Genomic DNA, 26,916 nt, shown 5'->3' on the forward strand with positions numbered 1-26,916 from the left:
GACGACTTTGCGTTCGATGCCAGTAGAACTGGCTGCGCAACAGCGAACACTCGTTCAGACAAACGAGCGTGATACGGAAGAGAGATACCGAAAATTCGCAACACCAGATCTACTTAACGAAAGTATAAGAATTCGCGTAAAATATGCGAAGGTTTCTCACACCCGGCCATGTTGTCAACGCGTTGAATCAAAGTTCCATTCGATCTTATCAACGACAATCACATTTCAAAGACACTTTTCCAACATTTATCAGCATAATCTGGCAAGAAATCCAGCTACTCTTTCCACCTACTCCCCTCTACCGTCTCTTTTTTCTCTACCGCAAGTCACAGTGAAATAGATTCGTTAGAAAGAAAGGCAAAGAGCTGCGTGTCTAACGGTCGCGCGCCTCGCTACCCGGAGAAACGGATCTCCTTATTTTTCTTGCGCGGCCCCGTAACCGGCGCAGAAAGTATAAGTTATAGCGACGAGAGTGAACTCTCGCTGTAAAATATATACAGCGGGCAGTGGTCATTAAGAGAGTCATTTGTAAGCAGTTGTAACCGCGCGTCGAGTGCTTTACGATAGCCGAGCTGTATTTTATGCCGACAAGAGGTCCACGTCGGTAACGCGAGCTCATAATGAGACTAGCTTTTATAGAGTCGAATGGTTTTTCTCGGGTTTCCCGTGTACACGGCCCGAAAGTCACGTCGATCGGTTCGATCGAGACCGGAAGCCGCAAGAACCCGTCTCCGTCTTGATAGAAGCGTGTCGATTTTCCAGACGTTGCGGGGGATCTACGAACGCCGGAGAAAGTTCCACGACTTCCACCCTGTGGCTCACGAACTTTCATGAATACCGGTATCTCCTTTCTCATTGTTAGTTCTTTATTCTATCTTCCATTCGGATGGTAACTTCAGAATCAGAGACTTTTTTTTTTGCTATGAATGTATTCCATAAAGTAGGTATTTACGGTAACTGGAAAAACGTATGTGCTCGTATTTTTCAATTAAGCGTCTCGTTTCATCAGGTTCGATACGACGAACCTGTGTAACGATCGCTTAGAACGTCTATATAAAATATATGGTAATATGTTTTAATCTTCGTTTATAAAACAACAAGTAAACTATGTACGTACTTCTTTAACATTTTGACATTTCATATTTCAAGAAAAAAATCTATACAGAAATACGTATTATTAATACTAAAAATGGAAAGAATTTTCTTCTTGTAACGCGTTAACAAAGATTATCGACTCTAATTAATAGAACTGCGATTACCATGATTATTCTCATCGTTACAAAAAGAAAAAGAAAGAAAAGAAACGAGTTCTCGAATGTCCCTGCGGGTAAAATCGAATCAAGGCCTCATTAGGCAAGCAACGAAAGGAACGGGGCGCGACAAAAACGATTCGTCGACGAAACGTTGACACCGCTGTTACGCAACGGTGTAAATCGGCACGAGCGACACCGCGTGCTTCCTCATTAACCGGCGCGAAAGTAAATCGCGAAACGGCCAGCCAGACGACGATTTATAAGGAATTTCGGGATTCGAGATTAGAAGAGATGCCGTTGCAGCCGATGAATCACTCGGAGTTCGCGGGCTGCGATTCCTGGCATTCAAAAGAGGCGTTAAGTGATTAAACGACTAGTTGTCATCGGTGACATTAACATATTGCGTTCCCCGCGGCTGGAGTTAATGACTTGTATCCAAACTACCGGCTGTCATGTAGAAAAGAATTATATATGACGGGGACGACAGTGGAAAGTGATCTTTCTGGCTGTGAACGAGATAAGAGATAGAACTGAATCTTTGCCGAGCACGATGCGCTTTGGGCACATCCGCGTAGCGTTTATCTGTCCTCCGTTTTGCGCTTCTTGTTCTACGTGTTCAATATTTCTTTGTTAATTTTAAATATATTTTTAATACATCGATCGAATGATACAACGAAAAAGAAGAGAATATTCGTAATAAAAAAAAAAAGATTTATTATCGATATTTCTATTTATAATCGATTACGAAGAAATTTTCAAGAAGCGAAGAACGGAACAGCATAAAGAGAAAATAAGAAAGAATAACGAAGAAGGAAGAGCGTAACGAAGAAACAGGCAAAAAGAGGACAAAAGAGAAGGATGAACGTAGAACGGAAGAGGTCCTTGTGGACGAGAATCGACCTTCGAAACACGGAGAAAGCTCTCCACGTAAAGATCCACGGATAACAGGATATAAATGAGTCTTCGAGAGGTCCGAGGGCAAATATAGACCAGCGTGTTAGCAAGAGGTAGTGGCCTGAAATGGGACCGAATGGCACCAGTATGGAAATGCGATCGGCTTTTAAACGTCGAACCGCGCTCAGCTATGTTAATTCCGTACGTGTTACTCGAGGTGTAGCTTCTGTTTATCTTCGAATCTATCCAATGTAGCTTAACGAACGCCGAAGACCACCTACGTATAACCAAAGTCTAGCTGCTATTTTTCTATCCAAGTTGTACAGTTTTTTTCACGGATAAACCCGTGACGATCGTTTTACCGAAGATATTAGATCGATAGGAAAGCTTTTTCGAGGATTTTCATAAATTCCAGCAATCCACTAATTGAGATGCACGTATATTTTAATTGTTGAAACATGGAACATCAAGAGGCGGATAATATATCTGGAAATATCAACTGCTGTTGAAATTTTAATCGATTTGATTGTTCTGCAATACAAACGCATCTATGATTTCAAAGGTACTCGATGTCAATGTATTTTTTCATGATCAACGTATGTTAATTACAAATCAGACGAAAGTAGAGTTCATTAACGTAGTTTAATCCGATATTATCGATCGATAGTTACTTTGACACGCAAATTAATATATTTTCCACAAAGTTCTACGTACGAGAGAAATCTTTTTGGTTGCGGCATGGCGAAGATGACGATAGCAAGATATAATATTTTTATGGAAATAGGAAGTCTGACGCTTAAAATTGGTTAAAATATTCTCTCTTATGAAACAATGTTTCGATTCTAAAACGTAATGATCGGTGTAAGACATAGGATTACTATCGCAAATATATTTATTGTTTTCTGCGTCTTGGATTTCTCACGTTACGAACCATGTGAATCGAGATCTTCGTAAACGAAGTTGTTACGATTAATAATTCTAACTCTTTTCACAGGAAGATCGTATCGCGCGTCGTAAGATAATTAACAAATTGAACATCCGTAAGTATTCTATATCTTAATGAAACAATTAAATTTATCTATGATAGTAAAACTTTGTAACAAGGTTTCCTAATATTAATGTTCCTCGTCAAATCTACGACAAAAATCTAATTGAAAGTCGTCAACTGTATGTTCGTACTTATTCCCAGGTTCGCTTAATTTCATGAAATTTGCCCTGTTCTCTCTTTTTTCTTTCCTATACCCGCGATGATAAAACGCAAATTCATCGCATCCTATTAGAGCTCTCGTAGCGGGAACCATTCGAATTGCAAAGAATTAAATTCACCATGGAATATGAACGGCAAATAAAAACACCCCCTGCTTTGCCAATTACGTACATATATGCACAGTTCGAGTTGGTCCGAGTAAAATATCACTCGCGTGACTGTTGAACGTATACGTATATTACAAGTATTCACGTACGTATGCGAGTTGTACAGGAGGGAATCTCAGTGCGTATCAATTCCAGGGATAATACACGTGTGAAATTTCTCAGAGATCTTTGTGCTCTCCGTTGTCACACGTATTTAGGCCTTTTCTTTTATTTTCTGCTCTTGCGAATGAACGCTCGATCGGAATCGCTCTGTAGACAAAATCAACGGCGATGATAAGACGCACGATAGTTCAAGAAACCGTTTGAAACGAAAGCCGAGTACAAAAGGGGTGTTTGGTGAATGGTGAAAGATTCTCCATCAGATATCCATTTACCTTTAATCGTAATAGTTAAACTTGAATTAAAATATGGTAGGAAAACATGTCAAAAGCGATTGAAAAATAGGAAATATATTTTATTCAGGCTATTCCTGAAATTTCTTGAAGCAAAGATGCTCGCGGCGGGGTTCTTCGAATTCCACGAAGGCGCTGTTGCTTCTAAAGCCGAGATGTTCGCGTTGATTAAGCGACGACACAAACGAACCGATCGATCGAAGGGAAACTTCGTAGTCGAGATTCGAGATCGCGGAAGGCGAGAAGCCTGTATGAACTTAATTTGATAGAGGCCGTGGCGTCTGCATAAAACGAGCTAATATAGAGCAGAGCCTCCCTCGAGCCAGACATTTTGCACGGTTCTCTAGTTTCCCGGGGTTAATAAAGACACCTTTGTGCGTGCCGCGGCAGAGGCATACACGTTCGCTTCTCTCGAACCGTCTGCACTCTGGCATCGCGATTAAGGGATCGTGCGTGATCATCGTTTCAATTGAGAACATCACCTGTGAAGTGGTTCTCTCGAATTTGACGCAAATCTTCCGTGAACCGTGCGCGCGTCATTCGCCAGCAAAATAATTCAAAGATACGCTTGCTCGGATTATAAATGCTTATAACGTGAAATTGTAAAAATCACTGGAGAAACAGTGGAACTCCTCGAGCAAGAAATTCGAGAACGATGAAAGAACGATGAACAATTTGCAGTTGGCTGAACCATTTTAAATATCTGAAACTGGAATTTTCATATCTACGCAGAGAAATGTACTAAATCGTGAATTAGGCTGCTGTACAAATCTTTGTAAATGCCACTAATATTTTTCCAACGCACAAAGTTATTGTTTCCTTCCACGAATAACAGGAATCGCCGTGATCGTTGTTCCGTAAATGTCTGTCGATGAAATCAAAGCAACAGAACGTCGGGAAAGTTGAGCGATCCTCTAGCGATGCAGCTCGATGATCAAAGGGGTGTCGTGAAAAAGCGAGGTTTCGGGGCGACGGTGCCAGCATCTGTTTTTCATTGGACCGGCAGCTAGCCGCGAATTCTTCGCGTTTTCGTCATTTCGTTTGGCGAATCCCGTCGGCGAAGGAAGATTCCGAAAGCTCGTCGAGAATGTCCTCTCATTAATAAAAGCGCGACGCGACACGTTATCGAGACGGTCAAACAGATGCGTTCACCTCGCGTCGCTTGCCAAAGCTGGCCAGAACTCGAGACTTCCGTGGAATGCACGAATCCGGCATACTTTCATCAATTTCTCGTGTCTGATGAGGCCACGCGCAGCTATTTCATTGACGACTCGAGCGGATAAGCTTTAACTGGCGAACCGAGCATTGACATGGAAGCATCGTTATCGCCAACTACGATAACGCGTTCATCGATGTTGGTGAAGACGCCAGCGCTCGTTGAGTGTCGAATCTCGCTGGTCCAAGCTGCGATATCGGCGATCCCTTCGTTCGTGTTCTCTTTCTATAGCAAAATTGACGGAAGAAATTGCGACTTGAAGCTACGTGTCCTAAGTGGAATGAAGAAAGGTCAATGAACTTTTTAATTTTGTGTAGCTTCGTATAAAGAGGGAAGCGGCAGGAGATTGTTACACATAATCACGTGCTTAGAAGTTATACGTTGTAATAACAAATTTTCGTTCTAAAATTAAACGTTCGAAGAAAAGATACCAAATGCAAAATGAAATATTTGGAAGAAAGATCTTAGCTGTAAAATTAGATACACTGGAGTACGATAAATAAAGGTTATTAAGGAAGTAAACAATGGACCTTGCGGGCAAAGTTCATGAAAGAAGATCGCGTGAATTGTACGGGCAGCTAATTTTTAAACAAAGCCTTAATTTCGTAGCTTCATAATATCGTTGCTTACCGGTTATTACTCGTCGGGATAATAAATGATTATTACGTCGAGGAGGAAGGAGGAGAAGTTGGGGGATGGAGTCGAAGCAGGGTCGAAGAAGAATTCTTTGATGTTTTCTCGCTCGACCTGCTTCAAGCGGAGCGACAAATTCTCCGATATTCGAGCGATGAAAAGGTCCTTGTTGCGGGGTTTCTTCACGGTTTTCATTGTAATATGTGCGGATTAGAGTATGGTGAATTAACGCAGAATGATCGATGCTTGTCGCGTTCTTGGAAACAATTTTTTATTAATTATACATTTATTAAAGCAAATTAATTCACGTATATCGTTTCTACATGTACAATTAAAAAATGTTGCGATAAAGGAGACGTTAATTACAGAATGAAAAGAATATTTGTGCACAGCCAAGATGTAGCGATTGTTAGTCATCGATAAGATTTTACGCGGTTCGAATTAAGTACGAAGCGTGTAACACGCGAGAGCAGCGCGTGCCTCGCTTCGCATAGAGTTAGCGGTGATAAGACCTCTTTATCAAGGTTAAATAGCGTGTAAATGGAAACGGCAAGTTACACAATTAGAGTAGCTTTAGATAAGTATGACGGACGGAATTTTAAAAATATAAATTCAATGGTTAAAGGAAAACAATGGTCTGCGTTCGCGTAAACATCTGAACCAAAGACATTCGTTTCTTTTCATACCGATACGTTTAACCATATTTTCATTGAGAAACACACGAGAAAAGTAAATAAAACATATTTCATCGAAAAGAAGCCAGTGTGCTGATATTTGCGAGAGGTAGTGCGAGTGTTGTACAAGTTGCTATGGGTGGAAAGAAGTGAAAGAAGCGAAAGAAGACGTCAACGGGCGCAACAAAGGCAGGCGGAAGATCGGATCGAAGGGGAATCGAGATAATTCCATTTCAGTACATCACACACGGCGGAACGGTGTTGAATCGGAAACGGGGAATCCACATCGACGATCGCGATCGTCAGGCGTGCACGGTCGCCGCTTACTTATTTCTTCGCAAATATGCCGGGCTAGCGTTCTCCTGCTTGATGAGTGCGCAAAGAGGATAACGAAGGCCGTAAACCTTTCCAGTGGCTCTGCATGCGATTTCTGATTCGCTTCCACGATCGACTAAACGACCGGGCGACGTCTTATTTGCGCTTTCGCATCCTTTTCGTCTTTACTCTCTCTCTCTCCCTCTCTCTCTCTCTCTCTTGCATCGTTTTCTTTTTCTTCTTGCTCGATGCTCGACACGGTACATTTGTCCTCGACCGTACAATGGTTCACCGCGATTTCCGCGATAGCCGACAGCTTTACGGTCACCTCGTCTCAGAAGAAAACGTATGCTAATTCGTCGACGGGTCTGATTTCTCGCGCTTTAAAGGTCTGAGATAGGACGGTGGCTTTTGATGTGGATCTACGTTATTAAAGTTAAATTATTGCCACTTCTTACACTTACATTAACGCGTTTCCATTTGTACAAGTGATTTCAAGAGTTTCGCAATCATCGAGATGGTAATTAAATTACTCGTATTGCGCCAAATGGCACAGTCTGTCGTCTCTGATTAACAAATCCTTCAATTTCTTATTATCAAGATCTTATAACAGGTTTCTTTAAAAATACCTCCTACAGATAGTTTCATAATTATTTAATTGTAAGACATTTATCTTTGCGCCAAGAGAGTGGATTTGCGCAACGTTTGCGAAATCGTGCGAAAAACAAAGTTGATTAATTAGTTAGGTTTATGGGAAAACCTATATATTTTTACGCACTCGCTCTGACATCCTTCGCGACAAGTATAATTGTGAAACGTTGATAAGCAAATTCCGATATACATGCATAAATATCGGACAAATAGAATTTGTTCGTTTCGAGAAATAATTTTATTTACGTAAAACGTGTAAAAAAAGCGAAAAGTAAAACTTCCTGACAAGAAGCAGCTGGCTTCGACCAATCTGGAACAAGCACTGCTTGATTTTACCCCGAAGCGAGCGATTTTTATTCACGAGGCGGAGCGCGCTTCCGGTCTGGTCGCGGCTTTCTGTCTGCTGCCGTTTCCGGCAGCGGAGAACAACTCTCCCGGAGGAAATAATTTCATCAAAAAGTCGCGTCGAGCGTGGAAGAAAGCCGCGCTCGGCCATGCTTCTGCAGTTCGCGCAAGCGCGTTTTACGCCGCCGTAATTGCGAGAGGCATAATTGCAGTCCCCTTTGTTTCTTCAATTACGCGAGTTTTATAAACGAGCGACGCGAGAGAAACGCGAGGGGATCGTCGAGGAATTTTTATGAAATGGCTTCTGTTCTCGGCGGCGTTGTCATCGCTTGTCCGTGGTCTCCACCTACGCAGCCACCACCGAAAAACGAGGGTGTCCTCCGTAATTTTCCTCGCGTTTGTTCGCGATATTTCGATAATTTTCCTTTTTCACGTTTATATCATTTTGCATGTTTTTACAGAAATATTTCGTAAGCGTAATAGATTCTGTACGAAAGTTATCGATGTTCCTGATCAAGTTAGAATTAAATCTATCGTAGTTAAATGTATCTACGTGTATGTCCAATAGGAATGAAATTTTTACTAAAAACACCTCTTTTACTTTTACTAAAAATACATTCGTGATACTCATTTTACAATTCTGTTACAAACTTTAAACGTTGCAGACGTCGTCGCTCGTAGAAGTAACTTATCTTTCGCAATGCATCAACGTCGACGTAGACTTTATCGGGTCCTGCGTGCCCTTTGCAAATTATTATCGCTATCATCGAATCTCGGCTGAACGTAACGCTCATTGCGTAGGTGCGATGACGAATTACAACTTCCTAATCTCTACTCAAATCTGCATACTTCATACTTCCGAGCAGTCGTTATACTCGCGGAAGCCACGCTTCGGAAACCTTTTCTTCTCCGATTCATTTACAATCGTAGCTGATGCAAAATAAATGTTACAAAAGTGACAAATGAACGTTGGAAATACGCGAGTTAAACTCTATACAGTGTAAGCTTCGAGAGAGTAAATGCGGTCATAGTATATCTCTGTAGTCGTTTGAGATCGATTTTTTTTTTAAATATTGTATTGATAATAATTGAAAAATAATACGTATATGATATTTTAGCATCCTATGCTTGTGTAAAAATGATTTAAAAGAAAAAAAAAAATTTTCGCTGCGGACAGGATTCGAACCTGTGCGGGTAGTACCCAATGGATTTCAAGTCCATCTCCTTAACCGCTCGGACACCGCAGCTCTGTTCAATGGCTTGTTACATACGGTATGAATAGTGAATAGAACGCAAAGGATCGTTTGTAAATATTTTACTACGTATAAAAGATAGATTAACGTAACAATATAATAATAATATAATAATATAATAAGGTAATAAAAGTAGATATTAGGAATTACGCATTACGTTGCGTAACAAACGTAAACAGATTGTATTAAAGAAAGAAATATTGTATAAAGCAAACAGATAGAAGAAATTCTTATCATCGTGACGAAATAACACTATCGAAATATTTCGTAGCCTAGAAAAATCAGTAATTCTACAAATCCGAAACACTATAACGCTTTTCGTTACAATTTTCACCAGAAATAGTTAATTCTTTGCTTTCGCCGCCAATTGAAGAAGGAACCACAAAATCACACGATTGCCAACGTGTTAATTAAGCTTCAATTAATAGAGTCCAGTAAGTTTCTTTCACGACGCCACTGCTACTTGGGTAAGAATTTCAATTAGCCGAGGAAACGATCGAACTAAGACAATTACAAGGGAACAGGGTCGCATTTCCGGGTTTTAACGAATGAACTGCAGATTAATTAAACTCGCTTCTCTCTCTTTCTTTCCTGCAAGGTTCTGAGGAAAGCGGCACATTGCGACCGTATTAACGATAATTGAGTCATCTCACGGTTGTTTAATTGCGATCGTTAACAGAATGATATCGAGCTTCGTGTGTAGTCTTGGTCTTAAAGTGAAAAGGAAAAAGAGAAATTGTGATTTTCACGACCGTTATTCTCGACTCGTGTCGCTCGCAATTAACCATTTTCAAGGATGATAAGAAAGGACATGCAGGAACATCAATGAACGTTTAATGTAACCGTTAATTGCCAGATATAGCGACGTTACTCTTTTTAAACGTGTCGTATTCGTTGTAACATCTCAGTAATGCTTATATCTTTATTTGATAATTTACAAAATAACATTGCTTAATGTCCACCTACATCGAAGATTTTTTCCAGTTGTTTCGCGAATATTCGTAAAATTTACCGTATATCGTTTCAGTTTTTTCAATTCGCATCTTAATTCGTATTTAGTTTGATTTCTAGTTGAATATTTCTCGTTCTGTGATCATGGATCGAAGATCGGTCTTTCGCTTGTGACATAAAATATCATTTTTATTCTCTTTCGTCTTCACCTCGTTATTCTTGGACATTAATAACATAAATTTTTAACTTAAACTATTAATCTTATCTTTATGGACGTCGAACAATTGGGAACATCGTTAATTTGTAAAAAAGGTCTTTAATTTATAAGACTTCGTTCGATATAACCCGATCTCTTCGCTTATTTACATTTCTGCATCGCGATAACTCCAAAAAAATTACCCACTCTTTCACAAACAAAGCTATATACACGCGTATACGAAGTTCTTCTTACGTCCCAGCCCCCGATTCTGCAATATCATTGCGCATTCACTTATAACAACATTAAGCTCATTAATATCATCAACAGAAGCAATAAATTTCCTCGTGACCATACTGCAATTCGCCGACTGAGAAAGTCACGATCCTATTTGTCGTGTGACTTTTCCTCGTTCAGAAGGATCGAGGTGAAAAAAGAGGAACTTTTCCTCGTCTCTATCGAAAGCAAGGAAAGACGCAATGAAAACTCGTTTCGGATCTGCATTCAGAAAACCAAGGCCGTGTATTCCCTAGCGACTAGCGGACGAAATATCAAAGGTTTTCGCGGATCATTTTTCATTCCCATAATCGGTCGTCTCATCTCGAGCAGCTCGTGACACTGCACTAACTGACAGTGACGAATCGACAGTTGTTGAGTCAACCCTTGAGACACTGACTGAGACTGGTGTCTCTGTCCCACGCGTTTCGTGACTAATGAAAACGTAGCGTCCTTTCGAATCCGACGAATTGTACTCCGACTCGATCCGACTTTATTCGCTGTACCGTGAGAAGTTTCAGATCGCTATCAATGGTCAGTTTAGAAATGGAAAGTTCGATCATCGAACTATCGTCCAACGTTTATTCTTGCGAATGATTATGGCTGTATCTAATAAGTAAAAGTTGTTTCATAGTTTTGGGAAAAATGTGTCGGGGATTGTCTGACATTGGAAGATTTTGTACTTTTAGTTAATTTTCCTTCTGTAATTTAGAAAAAAAACTTGATAAGAACAACGAAGAAAAATTAGAAAATTATTAAGAAGGTAAAGAATAGTTACTTCTCTCTGTTGCGTTACGCAACATTAGCTTTATCCTTCCTTTCTCTATTTACGAAACTACAATGGTATTTGTTATTAATATCTATAAGACTTGTAAAACGTCAATAGCATTAGATATACGTCATAATTGCTGAAACGCTTTACACAAATGGTAAATACGCTGTGCCAGTCATTTTATCAATTCACGTCACATGGTGCGTAGATAAGAATGCAAGAATATTAGCATCGATTCATTAGTCACTCGGTCTAGAAGGAATTAAATTGCATAATATCTCTGCATAATTATATATTTTTTCTCTTTGTTTAACCTACGTCTTTAGTATTCGCTTTCTAAACTTTGAATTTTACAATGTTACTCGTAAAAAGGTCGTGGAATGTCAATTTGTTAGCACTATAATTTTTAATTCTCAATTTTTATAGCGTAAGTAATCAAAAACAAGGTTAATAAAATCACACGTATACCTATCTAATGGCAGAATCAACGCTATCGTGTTTTCTTTCATTCAATAAGCATTCCAAGCAGTTGCAACTTTTAATTACGTATAGGTAACTGTGGGACCAACTTTCTTTACGGATACGCGAGACCTGGCAATCGGAAACCACGAGCAAGATTCATAATTATGGGAGGGAATTAATGCAATTGCAACTGGTCAGTCACACGCTGACGATTACGTGCGCGCTTAAATGGCGACACGGGAAGTTTCGTTCGGATAAAAACCGTGGCCCTTCACCTGTCTCATAAACGAGCCGAGTGGCTTTCGCGTACCATACTGGTTTTGCACCTTGAGCATTGAAAAATGCACAGCGCGCCCGAGAAATCGGGAAAGTTAGAATTAGGTACATTTTGCACGAAGCGTTCCGCGTCGAACGTGCTTGACATACTTTTCCACGCAAACTTGCCAAACGCGAACCGAGACTTTCAAACATATAATACATCGATCTCTGACAGTTTGCGATTAAAGAATTATTTTGTTACTTGATTTTGTCATCTATTTTTGAAGTTAAATTTCCGAACAATCTGAAATCACGAGAAATTAACGGGCGTTTGTTTTTGTTAGAGAAAAGAACGAGAAGAACCTATTTTATTCACTTCGCAACTCGATACGATTAATTATGATTTTTATCATAGTTTCTAAACCTAGCCTGTTCCATGCTGGCAAAGGAACAAAACGAGTTTAATTCTACATCCTGTCTTTTCCCTTACATCCCAATTTCCACACTGACTTATCAGAAACCTGGTCGTTGAACGATCCATGGGAAGTTCAGTCTCGATAATTCTACTCGGCGTAGCGATAAGCATTCCCCGCGAAGTTTCCGTGCCTCCTCATCCACATAATCTATTCACCTCTGCTATACCTACTTCCATAGCCCGTAGAACGAAAAAAAAACACTTATACATGAGTACGCGTAGACGTGGTGTACAATAAAAAGAAAAACTGTGGAGGGAAAACGGTTGAAAAAATGCAGCAAGAAGAAGGTAACTTCAATCTCGTTGGAATCCCTCTTCGTTCAGCCGTATCCAATATAGACGTTCCCCGGTAGGAGAGGAGGCAGCGACCGCGCCTCCGTGGAACGGATTTTCGAGTGATCGTCGCGCCGCAAGGTGGAATGCACCTGCTACGCGCGAACGATCTTGGTTCAAAGGTTAAGTAGAAAATGTCGTAGGTAGGCACGCGAGGGGGGCGAGGGGGAGGTGGTAGGAGGTCGGGAAGGGCGAAGACGAGGGCCGCAGGGCAGGAGGAGGCATCGCAGACCGAAGAGGCTACCGCGGCAGAAGCTAAGCGCATATTAAGGAGGCTCGTAAAATTATAAGCATTCCTAAGAATCTGGTAATACGTCGACGCGTGCATTATAGTTGCGTGGTGGATGTATACACTAACGTGCGCGCGCGCGTTCGTGAACGTCCCTCAGAGACGCGGAGACTTGACCTCGACACACGAGTGTAACGCGTATGCGTGTGGGTGTAATTTATATTAACGATGCTAGAGCGACGTGGCGGCTCTTTGAAGATCCGTGATATCCCGGTGTCGCGGAAAACGTGGTGAGAATACTCTCATCATTCGAGAAAGGTCTCGCGGAAAGACAGCAGAAGAGCGTGCGCCGGCGGCGGCGGACCGTCTCTTGTCGGATCGACGTTGCGGCCCCCCGAGATATCGCGAATGCAACTATTTGCGACTCTCTTACGCCGAGCCATTAGAATTGAATTGAATAAGCTTTTCCTCGAGGGCCAGCTGAGAACGCCGACGAGACGCCTCTCACTTCGACCTTTTTTTCGCGGACTTGCTGCCGTCTCTATACGCGGCACCGACACGGTCGACTTTTCGAGATCTCGATCGAAGATTTGTAAATGGTGATCGAGCTTCTTCGACGACTTCTGGGAAACGGACTGAAATACGAATTGATTCGTTGAACGAGGAATTTGAACGGTTTCCTAATGCATAGGTTAAGGGAAGGATTAAGTTCGAGATTGTAACTTGCAGCGGTGTTATCAATCACCACGTCATTTTTGATAATTTGAAAATTGATTTTGCAAAAGGAATAATGTTTCCAAACGCTTCGATTAAAGTTTTATTTGAAAGAGGACGTTTCATCGTACGAACGTAACTTTGATTAACCAACGTAGTTTTAATTTTCCAAATGTAAGCAGAACGGTTCAGAACCAAATGCAGCAAGAAGTAGCGATTCATTGGTCGGTAACATCTTTCAGCGTGGTTGTATTGAAAACAAAATAAGGAAGCTTCCGCCGCTATAGGGTCGGTGGCCCGTTCTACTCCATCGTAGGCAAATCTTTGAACGAGCGGATCGCGATTCACGTCCGTGGAAATTAATTACTCGTCGTGGCGGTAGCATTGACGAAGCGCAAGGGACGCTAGAATAGTTCCCAGAACCACGGAAGCCACGCGACTGTTCTTCCAGTAAACTGGTTTATTGTTATTTACGGTCGCCGACCGGACGCCATTAATCGCCGCAGGTGACTATTGTAGCAGCTGCTTCTCGTTACGTTTTGTCCGCCAGCAAAGACTTTGGGGCCTGCACGATAGATCCGCCATTTTCCAAACGAATTTGTTAAGCGAAATTTATGCGTTCATTGTGATCGTCCACTTTGCGTCGACTCGGCGATTGCTTCCGATTGTTTAGCCAATTGGAAGCGATATTTAGTACGCTCGATCCGATCACCGTAACCTGATATTTTCATGAATTATCGATCGAAGAATACGAAACGTTCGTCGTATATTCTTGGTTAATGCGTTAAATGCAATTATCTTTTCGCGTTAATCAATTCCGTGTTTGCTACTTATACCAACAAACTGATCACACATCAGCCATTTTCTTTGGAAATTCGAAGAAAAAGGATAGGAACGTTAATATCGAGATTAAGGTGGAACACGAATGCGATTAAGACTTTTTAGAGCTAAAATGTAAGGCGATTGGTGTTAAAGACTTATTTCAAGCACTTTGAAGAATAATCTCGAATACAGTAATAACCGAATAGCACGTGTTCCACGATAACATCGGCGCAGCTGTGGATAGGAGAGCAGATTTGCGTGTCAAGATCAAACGGGAGGTTAGAATCAGAAGAACACGTTAATCACGTTTAACATCAAACACTAGGAAGGAACGGGGAAACAGCGCTATCCTTGATGGTAATTCATCACGCTGGATGACCCGTTGGATTACAGCGAAATGCACCAGAATCGGACCGCAAGCAGCTGTCCTTTTCATTCAACTAGTTGGCTTTGAGCTAGATTTACGGCGAAAATTTCTGCTTCTAACGTCGGACGCGGTTTACCTCTGCGAACGATCAATTTGTAAGATACAGTGTGATCGTATTTAATCGTGAAATATACCCCAAGTGCATTTAATCGCAGTAGCGTTGAATGGTCGATTAAATACTAAGTTTTTAATCCGTTAACTGGACCGTCTACTAATTAGAAGTTTCTACAGTCATTTGAAATTGGAAGCTAATCGAGCAGTTTAACACAGACGGATTTTAATTCTTGCCGAATACGAGCAAAACACGATACGATTTATTTTCAACAGAACGAAATAACCAGTGACCATCGTATCTTTGATCATTTACGTTTTAAAAATTCCATCAAATGTCGCAAATCGTTCGAAAGTTTTAAAGCACAATGGGACTTTCTCGAACGCGACTCGACATCCATCCGCGTCTTACTTTTGTAACGCGCGTTCCTTATCGAAGTTAATTCTTCCATAACCACGTGAAACGCGCAACCTTTCCACCGTGCTTTCGAGGAAAAAGTCGAAACAAAAGACACGCAGGCGTGTCGACAGCGTGGTAAGACGGAAGTCCTGGCACGTCCGTTGAGAAGGACGAGCAACAGGGAGAAGTATCACGTCACGCGGATGCGATACGACGCTGCTTGGTGTTGGCAGATCGCGGAATTGCCGGGATGTGCGACAATTATCGGTACGGAATCGCCATATCTCACGCGTACCAGGCCAGGTTGCTTGTTCACGGTTGTGTGCACGCGCGTTTCTATACGCGTCCGCGCGAACTCGTGTCACAGCTCGGGGCAAGGTGTGCTGCAACGTTACATTCCTTGCCGCTGTTCCGTTTTTAGTCTAGGAACGCCATTCTTTGCGACACGCGCTAAAGGGGGCTACGCTCCGTGCCACTGCGTTCACCGGCCACCTCTGTTTTCTGAGGATCGCATTCCGATCGCCGTTGCCTCCTCGCTCTGACCACGTACGAACGATCGATCCTTCGATCGATACCTAACTCGATATTCGAGATCCAGCATCCTCATTCGATCATCCTTTCTCTTTCGTTTTTACAATTGTCCAACTCATCTTCTCGAATATGACGCGTTGAATTTATCGTCGTCCTATTAACGTTTTAATTCTTCTCTTTTTATACATCTTAAGTAACAAATGTTATTTATTATTTATCGTTTCGAGAAAATAAAACAGGCGAATCTTAATATTTACGATCATATTACAAGTAGAGTTACCAGTTTCTTAACGAAGTAGATTATCGAGTAGCGTAATATTCGTTTAACATCGAACTTTCTTCGCTGTTCGAGATGTACATAGTAGGTAATCTCGTTTTTCTTTGCTCAAACCAATTATCATCTCATGAAAATCGCGCGGAAAGATTCCAGAACCGTGGCATCGACGTATCTTAATTCCCATTGACCGGTTAAACCTATTCCGTTCTACGGAATCTCCGTGTGACAGTAAAAGCGACCGGTCTCGCTCGTGGCTTGTACTCGCCGGTTTCTTAGCTCTGCGTAGCCGTTTCCAGAAGTCGGTGTAATAAGAGTCCTCGCTGCATTCGAGACGAATCCGATCGTCCTCGATACGTAGCTGCATCGCGGCTAGCGCAATACCGGTACAGCGACAGAAAAAAAAACTGTAGAGAAAGAGAGTGGAAGGAAAGAGTTAGAAAAAGAAAGAAAACGAAGGGAATCATCGAGATGTATCGTATGAGATAGAGAGGTTGCGCACGTAACGCGGGGAAGACTCGAGAATCCGAAGGCGGTCTGCGTGTTCAATATTAATCGAATCGTCGTGCAAAGGATCGCATTCTCGCGAGCAATCTGGTTGGACCACGTAACGAACGACAGGTATTCGAGTATCGCGATGAGAGTCGGCAGAATTATTTTCGAAAGGGGATCGCGCCGCGCGATCTTTCTTTCGATGCGTCACACGATTGGTTGGCAATCGATCGACCCGCTTCTCTAACTGGTACAAGCGCATCCCGCGGACGACAGAGATAATCGTTCGACCTTATTTTCATGCCATCGCGCGGATCAGTTCGATACAAGGTGACTGGTTATGCTTCTTGAACGATGGCGAAGAAAACGCAAAGGGTGCAATCTGGAGGACGTTACTGGGTTATGGCGCGGAATAACGACCAGACTGTGGATTGGACGTTTGTATTCGATACGTTTCGTTCGTTTATCGCTTTAGTTGCCTAGCGAGTGTATCAAGGCGAAAGAATCGATGGCAATGGATCTGATAGAACCTATGGAATCTCTATAGAATCTGATAGAATAATATGAACGAAGTAATTGAAATTGCGTTTCGTTAGGGTTTCGAATTTAGGAATTTTTCTCATTCAAATTGCAATGGCAATATGCTGCGTATTTTACGGACGATTCTGTTCATTCGTAATGTTATAATTACATATGTATACGTATACGATACCAAAAGTTCCTTCGTTATGAAAGTATTAGTGTTCATCGGGACGAAAACGTGTAAAGAGATGCCTGAAGGAAGCAACGAAGGCGGCGCATATTCCTCTTCCGCCTAGCTTAACGTCGGCGAGGTCTCGCTTTTGCGGACAAACGGAAATTGTTCGTGCAGCGCAGCCGCAAAAATAAAGGAATCACGGTAAAACGTCGAGGCGAGCGATCCCTGTAGAAAAGCACGCGCGCCGACTCGCGGAGGACATTCGTCGGATTCCTAGAGTATCTCGGCCACTACTTGATGCGATGAAATGCCAGTGAGGAATTCATATATCGCGCACCAGTCATAAGGAAACGAAAGGTTTCGCGTGTCACCCGTATAATCGTCGTGCGTGCATTTCATCGACGAATAAGGAAACAATTAGACGAACGATGGAACGCGGCGTGAGCCAGCAAACGCACAAAGTTTCAGATACTGGTTCGTTGAAATCTGTCATTGTATGGATCTTATAATCGTCGTGTAGCCGAGTTGTAAAATGAAGTTATTAGAATGGTTGCTGCGCGTACTGCGTTGACCTTATGCAGTTTTATAGAATTCTAAGAAGCGTAGAAGAATATTAATGAATTTCCGCAGTTGTTCGATGAGATATTACGAAGTAACTGTGCGCAACCAGTAGCCACAAGAGGTATTCGAAGGTATCTTTATTTTCCAGCGAAGCGTTCTTTTACCAAGTTCCATGTTTTCTTTTCGTATTATTACATTTTTTATACGAAAGTGCTATCAAACGATATGAAATTTAAAGCCAGTCCTCGAATTTTGTCTCTACATTCTCAATGGCGTCGTTATTTCTTCAAAGTCAGAGATCAGTTTTGGAATTGTACGGGGTGTTCGATCGGGACGGAGTTTCGTCGGTTTAAGAGTTTCAATGGCCCGAGCTCAGGCGCCGAAATTAGTCAAGTTAAGGGAATATTTTTCGAAGCGAAGTGGAAATGCGATGGTTCCGCTGTCAGTCCCTCGAGTACTACGATCTAAATTGTCAAGACAAGTATATAGTCGAGGGTTTTGCTGGAATATTGCGAAACAAAATTATTTTGCTGGAATAAAATAATTATTCGTTAGCGTGAAAGCCCGAGCAAAAGTACCGTCTACGAAAACAAGTACGGTATCTTCATGAATACTTATTCAACTTTTTCTTTCTTTAATATCGACGTAAATAGGTATGAATTTAAGTACGAAATCATTTTAATTTATTCTTTTAATTATGAGACTCGTTCTTTTTATAAAAACAGCGCAGCAACTTTAATAACACGATTTATTTTATCGAAACCACTTTTAAAACAGGCCTAAGTACTTTCAATTAGCCATAGAAATTTCACCGCATCAAGTTAACAACAGCCAGACCTACAAACGATACATTCATTCGATCTGAAAATTATTTCTATCCTCAACGTTCGTAATGCCAATATATGGGATAGTGTTCCTTAAGCGCGCCTTAAAAGTATTTAATGGACCGAGCTCAATATTCATGCAAATTCCACGTTGCATATTCATGTATATACGATACATATAAGAAGAGGAAAATAAACTGCGTACCGAAATTGTAAAATTAGCTCCGTACAAAACAATCTTCGACAATTAATTGTTCGGGCTCGTCTAATCTATAACATAAAGCTGGTTCCATTCAAAAGTCTACCATCTACCTTCGTCATATCGTCCTATTTTCCTCAAATTTCATACTTCTTTTAATTCCAAGACGCACGAAATTCCAACTGTTCAGAAATTAAAAGCTAAAGTTTCATTTCACCGGAAGCGTAGCGAGACGTCACAGGAGCCGCTTAATTCCCAGCACAATCCTTACGGGACACAGCTTCATCGCTGCGAGCATTCAGCCTCCTCCCTCGCCGACAAAACAGAAGAACAAGTCTCCGATAAAGTGCATTAAGTTATGCATCTCGGTTATGGCCGACGGGCGGCGGCACGGCGTTACGCCGCGAATGTAAAGAGCGGCTCTTTATTGGACAACTATTGGCCGGCGCGAACTTCGAACGAGCCGGCGGACGGTACATAGTAATAAGTTGGTAAAGGGTCCGGCGGTCGGTAGCGGACAGCCAGCCAGAGCATAACCTTTAGTACGTCGCTGCGGTAGGTAGCAGAAGTTATTGGTGACCGTATCGGATCGGCTCTGATAACAGGACACTAAAGGCCTCGTCTGTCCGGTATCTCTCGGGGGTCCCATGGCTTTTAACGCGCCTATTCCACCCCTCCCACTCTGCAGTCCACAGTGGCCTGGATAGCTTAGCGTCCACGAGAAAATTTCCCAGACTCGCAGATCCATCGGTTGCCACGCCACTGCCACGATCCACGAATACGTTTTCATTTATATCGCGATACCGTAATATTACTCAAGGATATCTGGCTGGCACGATACTTACCCAGGGGGAGGAACATTAAATGGATAACGACGTGCGATTCTTTTTTTTCTGGATGGAAGAGGACTTATCGAGGAGAGCTCCTCGGTTGCTTCTCTGTGTCTCACGAATGTGTTTTAAGCTTTGATCGTGGTGCGAGGCAGATGGTAGCGGGATCGAAGAGGTGGTCGATGCTCGACGAGTCAATGAAAGTATTGAGAATGGTCGATTGCAGCCTGCAATTCGAAGAATCGAATCCTGTTACGAATGCTGGGAAACGTGGATGAGTATATCGCGCGATAAAAAATGTAAGATTCTGAGAAGTTGACGCATGCTGGGGAAAAAGAAGGTTAATTGAAAAGTGAGGGAGAGTAAAATCCGTATTCACTCGCGTGCGTATGTACATATTCTCATAGTACGCGATAGTACAATCCGGTAAAAAAATGAACTCGAGGAGACGGCAGGAGAAATCCCGTCCATTAAAGGGAATCCAGAAACGTACTGCGCCAACTACGAGTTCGTAAATCACGGGAATCTAATAAGGATCGCAGAGTATTTCCAAGCGATGGATCGTCGTGAATCATCGCTCGATACACATTCCCGCGAGCCTTTCCATTTAATTGAGACAGCCGGATCGCAAGCGGCGCGTGGCGCGAAACTTCAAAGCGAAGCAGACTGTACACTTCCGTTTCCATCGTGGATGTCCATCGATTAATTAGAAGACTCTTAGAAGGCTCTAAGGTGAGAATATGATAAAAATGACGGGTTATTAAGGCCAGAGAGTTCCTCGACACCCGGAGACTGGAATGCCGCTCTATTTATCGCCTTTACGATTATGTTGCCGCGAAATTCATAGCGTCGGCTCGCACGCGCAATTTACGCGGCCTGAAAATAAGAGGTCGAGCTCTCGGGGTGGAATGCGTTGAAGTCCAGCCATCGTTGGGTGACGCGTGGAATCGCGGCCGCCACGTGTTCCCGCCACTGACGCGTTAGTTGTCGCTGCCATTATCGTTCTCGCCAATATTAATGTCGACGAAAAACGCGCGGATTACGGTCGTGTCGCGGTATTCCGATATCGAGGTCACGATCCCCTTGCACTATGGAAATAACATTATCAACGAAATTTTACGTTGCGAGTTACGAGCGTCAGTGATAATTAATTATTTAATAGTCTTGTACGACAGTGACGAGGTAACGTTCGCAGCAAAGTCACGTTTCACAGAATACAACGTATTGTTAATCTGTTCTTCCTAATTCTTACATTACGGAGATAGTTGGTTCGCAGAATGTTATCGTTACTGAAATATTTCGCCATAATTTCCATTTGTAGGAATTTTGTTCGCTACGATTCTCCATTGTTTGGGAAATTTATCTGAAATCAGTTCGTCCACATTTTACTTGGATTGGTCAAAAATTCTCTTTAAAGGAGCACGGTACGAACTTGCGAATCCCAATAACTACTTCATGCAGCATCCTGGTATTGGAATGGCGATCGGCTTACTTTCCCGTGTTCCCAAAGTAGTTGGAATCGATGAGAAAGGAAGGGAGAGGATGAGGGCCGATCTCGTTGTAATTTGTCGGGCGAACGAGGGATCGCTCCATCGTCCACCTGGCTGGTTTGCTAATGAACTAAATTTAACTAAAGGGAACTCGTTCACCGGCGCCTTATCAATAGTCGTAATCCAGCGGCGCGGTCGAGATCTGTGGACTCTCATCTCCGTGGAAGATAGGAGAATCGTGTCGACGAATGGCCGTGTCCGGCAAACAAATTGCAAGATGCTCCGTGGTAGCTTGTTACCGACCCCGCCTCCCTCATCCTCTTTTCGTTGCTGATCGTCGTTTCGCTCGTTTTTCGCGACCGAGACGCGCCTTTTCATCCCTTTTTCGGTCGAGGTCCATTCTTTTTCGTATCGCCGCTTGTTCCTACCGTTCACCTTCGCTATTCGCCTTTGTCGAACAGAGAGTGACGCAGTTCCTCTCTCCGGTCTGAATTGATGTGGGAATCGGCCTGACGGACACCCAGTCATTCGTTTCGCCCGCGATCGATGAGGGTTGTCCGGTTTTACACGGTTTTCAGGAGCCGCCACGGTGTCGTCGCCATTGATCGACAAATTTTCAAATGGTTCGATGGATCGTCACGGAATCTATCGCGAGATATCCGCTTTAAACGTTAGAGCGCGATCTTATTGAACTTGGATATGAGCGTCGCTCTGATAGAAATGAATTTTCATTGAACGAACGTTGATAATACAACGTTCGATCTTTATTTACGACGATAAAACGGAGAATGTCTGATCAAATAGAATTTGATTTTCGTGAAACCTCTGGAAATCTTTTTACCTAAACATGCTGACGTTGCCTAACGAACTACATGTAATCGCACATAAATCGGTACCGTCCCCATACACCTTTCGGAAACGCCACATTTTTCTTTACCGTCTGTTCGTCCCATTAGACCGTGCAAGTCGAACGACCAACAACGAACCCGATCGAAAAAAGAGCAACGATCGTGGAACGTTCTGTCTAAGCGAACAACGAATTATCGACACGATTAATCCCCCACAGAACAGGCAAAAACTAGTCCCCAGAGAGAAAGGCCTGCAGATACTTTCGACGCAGAAACAAACGCAAGAACACCGACGAGCAATGATCACTGGGCTCTGTACACAACCGTGACCACAGTCGTATTCTCTCTGGATTCGCGGTGGAACATAAATCCAAATCAACGTCCGGGATCATCGAGGGTATTAAGCATTTTAATGGGGGTTGCAGGATGCAGAGGAAGTCTTTCTGTAGCGGACAGAGAAACCGAACACTGCAGGAAAGTGGAGAGAAGGAATTGCGATGGTGAACGGAGGAAGAAGAAGAAGAAGAAGAAGAAGGAGAAGGAGAAGAAGGAGACGATACGGAGATTCAGAGATCTATAAGACAAAAGAGGAAACAAATAAAGACGCGGTCTTAGGTTCGTGAAGTGACTCGACACCGGTGGTGCAGTAAAGGAGGGGATGAAAGAGAGGGGAAGGAAAGGAGGAGAGGAGGAACAGGCGCTCGCGCTTTGGAATGCTTTGAAAGACCGCGAGCAGCTCTCTCTGGGGCTAGAGCTGCTCGTTGGCTGCGAGGATGTCGAGGACGTGGACCGTTTCGAGGGAAGCCAGCGTTGCCTCGGGCGAAAGAGAAAAAGCAAAAGAGGAAGAGTCGACCGTCGCGGACAGGCTTGCTTCGATTAATTACCACATTGTCGTCTGACCGATGCTAGATGCTTAGCCGTGGTAATCTATGGAAGATTCGAACCGCGCCTCTGGTTTAATCCCTGCCGTACTTTTGTTGCTTTTTCGGTGTCGTTCTCCGTGCACCCTTCTGTGTTTCACGAATTATCAGCTGCTTTAATTGAATTGGTGTAAAGAGTGGTCTTTAGGGAAAAAAGGTTTCAGAGGGAATGATACGCGCAGACTCTTATTCGAACCTTCTCGCCTTTGGGATTGGAGGATGCGTATTAAAAATTACCCTTTCCAATTTTCAGATACGTTTTACCAATTTTCTCAAAGATCGACCCTCGATTGTCGTCCTACGTCACTCATCTATTGCCTTAAAAAATCCATTGCTCGGTCCTGCTTCGAAGATTAACTATCTCAAATTCGGTATCTTGGCTCGCCGAACGTATCCTCGCCGTGACGATCAATTTCCTAAAACTACCTGAGTCTCAAATTTCTGGAAAACGTAAATCACGCGAACAGTGAGTCGACGAAATGTTACGGAAGACGAAGAGGAAGCGACTACCGTGTACCTCCGGACTCGTCGCTCAAGTTCATGATCAATTGCGCGTTCCCCGAATACCGGCAGTCATCGTTCGACGTCGCTCGACCGCGCCGCAAGTTTTCGCTGTTTCAGAATCACGCCGGTGATCTACTAGTCCATGGAATGTCGAACCGCGGTTTATTATAGTAGATAATGATAACATCTCGGAGGCGTAGCCGCGTTGGCGCGAATTTCGCGTCGCGCCATAGAGAGTGTGGCTTTGCTCTCGACCCACGCGTGCCCCGGCAGCCGCCATCAGTCACAGCATACATCAGCGTCAGCTTATTTTCGTGCGTTGCTACCCACCGCTGATGTATGAACGTAATTGGTTAGGCGGAGTACGCGACCCGCACCTACCCTCGATATACACGCGAAAACGTTGCCTGTCAGCGAGACGAGAGTGAGAGGAGTCGCCTGGAGACGACAAACTGATTGGAGGGACGAGAAACGTGGCCCGAACACCGCTAGGACTTTGTTGGGTGCGAGGATATCACATGTTTATTTCGAGGGACGAGTCCAGCGAATGAAGTTTCCGAAGTCTCGTTTTTCGCCCGACAAATGATGCTTTCTAGTTTCGAAGCGCGACGAGTATCGCGAATCAAAGGTGGGTGTTGTAGTTCTCTATGGGGAGGGAAGAGAATCAATATTTCCATCAAAGTTGTTTATAGTTGTTCGATATGCAACAATGTAGCGAAGACTGTCGTTCTCTTTTCTTCGAGCCTTCGCGTTAAAGTTACCAGATATTTTAGGAACTCGAGAAACGTTCGTTATTTTTTATTACACGGGACGCTCTACACGCGACAAACAACTTTCTGCGAAGGTTCAAGGTTTCACGAATAATCACGATTCGAAGAATCGAATATAAGCGAGGATCCTGGCAAAGAGTTGGCACAGCCTAGAACTGGACCACGCGGGTCTCCCGGTCGATTTGCCAGGGTTAAACTTATACTTAACATTGTGCGCGCGTCCATTTGTCGCACTGGTCTCATTCGCACTGGGTCTCTCGCAACAGTAATGGCTACCACGACGCATACGCAACTGCAATTGCGTGTATCGTGCCGTCGAATGATGAGGATCGGGTATGCGTTCGCGTAGCATGACCGTGCATACATCTTCTCGGCCGATTGCGATCGTTCATTAGTGGGTCTGAGGCTGTAATTCATTGTACAAACCGTCGTTTATGGCGGCGAGTTAAACGCTCCTACGCGTCAGGCCTCGCTAACCGCCGTTTCATCAACTATAATTTCTTTGCGTTTAGCGTATATTTTTGCTAGGTAAGAGAAGATTGATAAGTCTATGATGCTCGTTTTAAGACGATTCTCTGGGATGAGATCAGGACGGTCTGCCGTATTTGCTCGATTTACGTTATTCGAAAAGAGAATTTTGGTATCTACTTATAATCGTCTAATTTTTCTATAAAAAGCATGTTATTTATTTTGTATAAATTAATATGAAACCTAATGCTTAAAGCAAAAGATGGTAGACTGGACTTCCAATTAATTTATCGTACTTCGTTAGAAAAATCAATTGATTCATTCGTGCAACGTAATTACCATCTAATTATCACGCAACACTCGCAACAAAACTCACACATACGCTAAAGATCGAAATTTAATCCGACGATGAATTGCCTCGGACTAAACTCAACTCGGCGATAAACTCCAACTTAGCTGTCATAGTTTCAAGGAGAACGACTTTAAGCCGCAATTGCTATCAACACCGTTGTCTATGATCCTCTTTGCCACATATCGGTCCTATCTTCGAACAACCTGCGCGAACAATTTAATACCGCTGCTTAATCTCACTGCAACGCCATAAAATTATTTTCTAAGGCCATAAACAAGCATCAAAACAAGAATAACGTGTTCCTTATCGTGAGGGAATTCGACTGTTATTTAGTGGACACCAATCACGGTGCTTTCGCGATTCGGCTTATAACTCATGCGTACCCATCTGCCTGGCAGATTTATTCGCGATAGTTGGCGCAACAATAATAATAATGGCTACCGGCTACGTGTGCGCGACTGCGATCGCGCGTCCTTTATCATCGCGTCGAGACGGCATGCATCTCTTGCTCGCTAAAGCGTGCTTTCTTGGATCATTACGATCGTGTTCGGCACGATCTCGAGGATCGATGTAGGTACCGGCGGCACACGGCCCGCGCCGTCAGATAGGACACTAGCTATAATGAATATCGGCTGGACCGCGTGCGAGTCTCCTCGATTTATCTTGCTACTAATATACCCGCGTCTCTGCAGCCAGAATTCATTTATTCGCTTGGATTGCGCGTATCTCGAAATTGAAATTATAGAATAGAGGCGAAGCGATTGAAAATTATATAAAGAATGCTTTTAGTTTTATTTTTCGATCGACCGTGGTTCTGTGTCGTTAGTCATTTTCTTCCTGTCTGTATCTCTTTAAATGTCTTGTCCTTTTTTAAAGTAATTTATTCGTAAGAGTGTAAGATACTGGTTCGTCGCATTCTTACAGGATCTATTTATCGAACAGAGAAACGATCAACGAATCGAGCATTTCTATCGACAAATCTATTTAAGGGACGCGACGTACAGAAAGCGCAGCGCCAGGGAAACATTTGGCCTCGATATCAGGCGGGAAATGCTAGACGCCGTGATTAAAGCTAATTGACGCGTTCGTATTTCTCTAGCCGTCATCGCAAGCACGGCGAGTCGCGTGAGTAATGTCGCAGGATTGTCTCGCGCGATCCCTGTTACCCTATGTACCCACCGCCGTTCACTTTCGATCTGCTCGTCAATCTGCCGACCTTCGACTCTCTATACAACGACGACAAAGACGACAGGATTCTGAGCTCTCGATAGCTAGCAGCTAAACGAACATAGAGGCTAGTTAAAATTATGTAGCAGCCTACGTGCTTGGCCGGTTTCCGTTCGAAACGCTCGCGTCCTCCGAGTTCCTCGAATAATCCACAGGCGGATTATGCGCGCGGAATTAATTGACGTCGAGGCGCGCGCCATGTTCCGCTTTCGAGACGATGAACCACGCGACTAACGGTCTCATCTATGGACTGTATATACACACGAGTGATCCTTTTTCTTTCGTTCTATGGATACGTCTTGGAGAATTGATCGAGCTACGATACCAGCGTCGAGCAATTGACGTCAATTGTCTACGCTCGCCGTTCGTTCGTACTCTTCCGCGAATTCCTCAGCGGCCTGCCGTGTCAGACGAGATACGAAGTTGAATCGAAGGGGAAAATTTGTTAGAGTTGGCGAACGGATATCTTTGATTTCGAGGAATTAGGCTGCGTTTCTTCCAGAGTAGCTTTTGATCGTGACAGTGATTCGTTGTATAATTTGCACACAATCGTACATCCTATA

General features: G+C 43.1%; 1 protein-coding gene and 1 non-coding gene across 3 annotated transcripts in view; one reads left to right on the top strand and one right to left on the bottom strand.

Moving 5' to 3' along the window:
* Window positions 1-26,916, top strand: part of LOC100742952 (protein vestigial) — an 80,350-nt gene that overhangs the window by 29,319 nt on the left and 24,115 nt on the right. The gene's annotated exons all lie outside the window — the stretch shown is intronic.
* TRNAS-UGA lies at window positions 8,913-8,994 on the bottom strand. Its single transcript has one exon. It is a non-coding gene; the product is annotated as a tRNA-Ser (tRNA).

Source organism: Bombus impatiens, unplaced genomic scaffold (assembly GCF_000188095.3).
Source record: "Bombus impatiens unplaced genomic scaffold, BIMP_2.2 scf_0640, whole genome shotgun sequence".
Taxonomy (NCBI): Eukaryota; Metazoa; Arthropoda; class Insecta; order Hymenoptera; family Apidae; genus Bombus; species Bombus impatiens.